Source organism: Cyprinodon variegatus, unplaced genomic scaffold, assembly GCF_000732505.1.
Source record: "Cyprinodon variegatus isolate N-32 unplaced genomic scaffold, C_variegatus-1.0 Scaffold64, whole genome shotgun sequence".
NCBI classification, from domain to species: domain Eukaryota; kingdom Metazoa; phylum Chordata; class Actinopteri; order Cyprinodontiformes; family Cyprinodontidae; genus Cyprinodon; species Cyprinodon variegatus.
In genome coordinates this window covers 1,335,339-1,340,713 of record NW_015150517.1, presented here as the reverse complement: position 1 = coordinate 1,340,713, position 5,375 = coordinate 1,335,339, and the positions used below count along the sequence as shown (strand labels likewise).

The following is a 5,375-nucleotide window of genomic DNA, read 5'->3' as shown; positions in this document are numbered from 1 at the left end:
TAGAAAACTTTGGGTCAGCCCTGTGTTTCTTCTTCTTCTTTTTTTTTTTTTTTTTTTTTTTTTTTTTTTTTTAATATGAACCATTTGTTTTGCTACTGGCCCCCCATCTTGCTCCGCCCCTGCCTTTTGGGCCCTAGAAAACTTTGGGTCAGCCCTGTGTTTCTTCTTCTTCTTTTTTTTTTTTTTTTTTTTTTTTTTTTTTTGATAATATGAACCATTTGTTTTGCTACTGGCCCCCCATCTTGCTCCGCCCCTGCCTTTTGGGCCCTAGAAAACTTTGGGTCAGCCCTGTGTTTTTTTTTTTTTTTTTTTTTTTTTTTTTTTTTTTTTTTTATTATTTACAATGTTAAAATAAAAAAAAAAGGACAATGCGGTTTTTGTTTCATGTTAAATAAAACCTTTTTCCTATAGTGGCATGTAGTCGGATACTGAATGAACAGATCTGTAAAAGGGGTGGAAGCAGAACCAAGCAGAGGAGTGACTTTCTTTCAAAAATAGTTCACTTCATCGCAGCAGCAACCGGTGCAGTAGCTGCTGCGGGCGGCTGAGGAGGGTGACAGACATGGCTCTTTGCGGAAATAAATAACGGGACTGGCGAAAGACAACATCCTAACTCAGACAGAAAAAAAAGCGAAGGGGGGACCGAAGAAACTTGACCGCAAGAAGGTTTCTGGGTTCATGTATTTGTACGATAATACCTGCCGAAAATAGTCCCGGTGAGTAAAGCTCGTCTCGTGTAGCATGTTGTATTTAAACACTGTGTGGTTAAACAAGCGTAATTCGACGTTTTAATTACACTAAAGCCGACTTTTTATTGCTTAAAAGTTTAGTTTGGGAGGGAGAGGCTCTAAAAAGCGCATTCATTCGGGGGGAACAAGGTGAACAGGGAGTTAAACTTTCCAGCAACATGGCCGCTCAGATGTCACTCAGCTTCCCCCAAAGTTGGCACATCTTGAGAGAAATTCTGTACGCATCTTTTTTCTTCTTCTCAATTGCAGGTGTTAATCGTTGGAAGTGATGGTGTTCTCATAAAACCGTTAGATGAGTAGAGTTTTTTTTTTCTTTAATCGAAAGGGCTGGCTTCCCCTGCTGTGAACAGTCATGCCCACTTTTTAAATCAAAACGGCTATTGGTTTTCACGTCCTCCTCAGAGGGAGGAACGTTATTCCATTCGAAAATCTGGCAATTGTTAAATTCTCTTCCGTTATGTCCAAAATACCACCTCTGCAGTTTCATTTAAAACATTTATTGAAAACAACAATGCTCAATAATAAATTCGGCTTGCTAATCTAAGGGCAATTACCTTGTATATTATAAGTACTTGTATATTTATATTTCATTCTCAATGTTTAATCAATCCTCTCTGTCTAGACGTGATTTACAATAGTGTTTAAAAATAAGATCTTATTCAGAAAAAAGAAGAAAATTAACAGTAGATAACTTAGTTGTACAAGCCATACACAACTGCCTTATTTATATACGATATATATTTAAAAATACATTTTAATTTCCACATTTGCTGCACATTTATCTGTAATCAAATGCCCTTTTGTTGCTTTTCATTATATGTGTTTTTGGATAAAAATCTGATTTTTGATGAGGAATTTTGATTTAAAAGAATAAAAAAGCAACAGTTATGTGACAACTTATATTATTTTACAGAAGACAGTAACAATGTGGGCTTAATGCATGAGTAGAAAAAAATACCAGAAAAACTGTTCAGGAAATAACCCCCATTCTAAAAAAAAAGAAGTGTTTTTGGGTTGGATCTTGCAAAGCAGGAAGGATTGACACTTTCTTATCATAAACATTTAAATTCATGTTCTTAATTACCCTTATATTATTAATCTAAATAATTACAATGTCAGTTTTTATTGTTTTTGTTTTCTAGGACTAGTGGAGTTTGTTTTAAACCAAATACTGAAATTAATCATTGTGTTTTTATGTTTTCTTAAAAAAACAAGCGCTATTCAAACTTGTTTTGTCTTTTTAGTCTTATTTTGATACCAAAACAAAGCACTGTTGCATCTACAGTTTGCTGGAAGCTTACTGAAATATTGCATTATTAATAATGTGTATTTATTTTCTCATAGATACACCTTTCATATGATCATTTAATATTTTAGTGTAAATCGAGGGTAGCAAAGTCTTCTGGGGCTTTTATCCTCTTAGTTTGCTTCAGCACAGCTGTATTTCAGTGAGAGCGCATTAGCAGGTTTTTTTTCAGAACTTGATAAAATAGCTGAGGATGGGTCTGTTTATGCTAAAACATCTAGAAAATCCTGTATTTTCACTTAAAATACCTTTTAAAAAGATATACACTGTTGGTCCTAAACTAGGCATAATACAGTGTTAGTTTACTGTTATTTGACCCAGTTATCAAACCACTGGTGCCTCCTGACCAACTTTAAAGGAGGAATAAGCAGCTAAATTCAAGGTTTATATGGTGTATGCTGTTGCCAGATATTTGCTGTAAAATACCAATGTACTCAACTAATATACACATACAAAGAGTGATGCAGAGTCATTTGATCATTACTGTTGGACATGACATCAGACTGCATTGCTTTCTAAATTAGGTAAAACCATTTGTTCAGGAAATAAGCAAAAAAAAAAACAACTGGTGCTTGCCTTTCTAGGAGAAACTTAATCATCTCTACATCTTTTTTTTTTTTTAAATTAAATGTCTTTAAGACTTCTCCATCTATAAACAAGTCACCGGTATTATATCTTTTTTAACCCCAATTTGGTCTTTTTTGGGACTATCCCTGGTCAGTTTCTCTTATTGACTTCCATGTTTGCAGGCTGCTGCTCATTTTGTCCACATGAAACTCCAAATGCTGAGCTTGGTTTTGGCAACTCTGGCAACTCTTATATGATTGGCTTAGCAACCAGGAAGTAATCATGGGCTAAATGATGCACCAAAGTAGTTCCACAGCTTACCTCTGGGATTGAAAACAGAAAAACTTGCCTGAAACTTGTTGTGGAGATGACCAACGCTTTATAGGGAATGTTACATGCTTCCCGATTGAAGAATCAGAAGGATTTTGGTAATTTTCACTACATGAGCACCAGTCAGTTGTTGTTTGGAGCCGAGTGCCTATCAGAGCATCAAATCCATAAATTCTTTAACTCCTGTTCAATGTACATGTTTATCAAAGTTACATGAGATGAGAAAGTATGATGAATTGACCAATGTTTTATTCAAGGAGGCAGTGGAGACGAGGTTTTTGTTGCGCTTCCCTGATCTACCACTCTGCTCCTCTACTCTCCTCTTGAGCTGCCTTATCTCATAGCTCTGGCGTGCTTTCTGCTGTCCAGCTGGCTCCTCCGATCTACAGCTTTGGTTCCTCAGCTGCAGAGAGGGACACTGCTGGCCTCCTCATCCCGGTTATGGTGCTTTCGTTCGCTTTCTGTGTTTTTACACAGATTCCCCGCTGCTTCTATTTGTGCTCAGAATGCTCTCTCCTCTTCCCCCTGTCGTTGGATGATTTGTCCCCCTATTTTGAGCCCTCTGACCAAGAAAAACATCGACCAAGAGTAGAAGGATGCATATTCTCATCAACAACGCAACAACTAGCATAAAAAAATCTGTGGTCTTCATAATGATCTTCCGGTCGCTGATCGTAGTCGATCTAATTTTTACTGAACTTTATTCTTTTTCTATACATGCATCAAAATTGTTGTTAATTATACAGCAATACAGTTTATAATATAAACACACCCTGTTTATAAAATGAAAAAGGAAAATTCAATCAAACAGATGAACATTCTGTCCAACAAATAGATTTTATAAAAAAGCCATTTGTTAATAAATGACTCTTTTTACAGCACACAATCTTTTTGTTAGTTAATCACATTCCTTTAACTTGCAACTGAAACCTTTACGCAGATTTATTCATCTTTTGTTCCTTTTCAAAGAAAGTAGCTAAAAAGTTGACCATGAAAAGAACAGATAAAAAGATCTGATAAGTTGGGTCATGTGCGGACAACTTTTCAGCCTGCTAGGTACGTACTGTGTGCTTCTGGCAAGGGAAGGTTTGTTTACACTTAAAACAGGGCGAAATGAAAGGGCAAACAAGAATTAGCCATCTGCTTTTTTTTTCTTTTTCTGGGATCCACCGGCCTATAGCGAATAAGGAAGTAGATCTGCAAAAAAATCTGTTCTATCTTTACAAAAGCTTTTATCTTTGTAACCTTGTCTTAAGATGCATATGGAAAGATTGAAGTTGCTGGTTTAGCCGCACAGCCGAACATTGCAACTATCTTCTCTGTGTGTGGGGAGATAATAGCAGTGAGGATAAAACCTATGATTAGTCTGGTTTATATAATTCCACAGGAATCAGATTATAGTGAAATTAAAGCGTTCTTCGTTTTGCATGTTGGAGTAATTGCTGCAAAGTTCACAGCAGCCTCACAGCTCTTCAGCCAATTACTGTTTTACATGAGTGAATCCTCTGAGCTGGAGCACAACGTAGCTTGTAGCTTTGCCACGAGGAAGAAAAATGTCACGGCAGACTTGTTCCTATGATAGAATTGACATTTCTTTCAGCGATGCTTGAGAGTATATTTGCGTAAGAGCTTGTTTGAATTCCTGTTCAGGTTATTCTGAGGTCATTGAAACTGATGTGTGTTTGCACAAAAAGTCAGGTGAATTTGGAAATGTTCCCTGTGCTACTTTTTTTGGAATGAAATTGAAGAATGCGAGTAATTCAGGCTTTATATCTTGTTCACATCATCATCCTCGCACCACTATTCAGTCTGCTCTCCACACAACATAAGACACAACTTTCACTTCCTATCTGCACGTCTTGCACGCTCACCCTCTTCCTTTCACCAACTCGGTTTCTCACTCTTTCATGCTTCCTTCCGGTTGCTTTAAATCAACTCATGTTCTGTTTCATCGTCATCCTGCTCCATTTCTTTCTCTCTATTGCTTTTTCATTTAAATCATTCTTGCTTAGTTTTCCTCTGTAAATACATGAATAAAGGAAATAGAAGAGCTGGTTTGAATCAAATCTGATCTGGATCTCTGCAAAGGTGAATTTGCAAGAGTGGAGCCTAATAATAGGATATGCATGCTGTAATTTGATGCTGCCGTTATAAAGCATTGAATGTTCTGGCTTAAACAATGCAGGCGCCTATGTTGGTGGGGCAAGTTAGTTCTAGTGCAAGTGAGACAATGAAATATGATCTGTGGCAGAGTCTGAAGGGTTCCCAGTTATTTTAGAGGAGGCAGATTAACCTCATCATTAATTTGTTTTTTTTTTTATAAATAATGACTTCCTTTGTGCTTTTTAGAAGTTTTTGGTTAGATTTTGCATAGTCTTGTTCAGAGTGTATGTGTGTATATATATATATATATATATATATAT

At 36.5% G+C, this 5,375-nt stretch overlaps 1 protein-coding gene across 4 annotated transcripts in view; it reads left to right on the top strand.

Moving 5' to 3' along the window:
* The first annotated feature begins 486 nt into the window (after positions 1-486).
* The window catches only part of LOC107082863 (dystrobrevin beta-like), a 44,025-nt gene continuing 39,136 nt past the window's right edge, over positions 487-5,375 (top strand). For 3 of the 4 annotated variants that reach the window (XM_015371749.1, XM_015371750.1, XM_015371744.1), the window contains exon 1: positions 488-716. The gene's annotated coding sequence lies outside the window, so the exon portion shown is untranslated. Of the gene's footprint in view, positions 717-5,375 lie in introns of all 4 variants that reach the window. The other variant, XM_015371747.1, reaches the window with a different exon arrangement.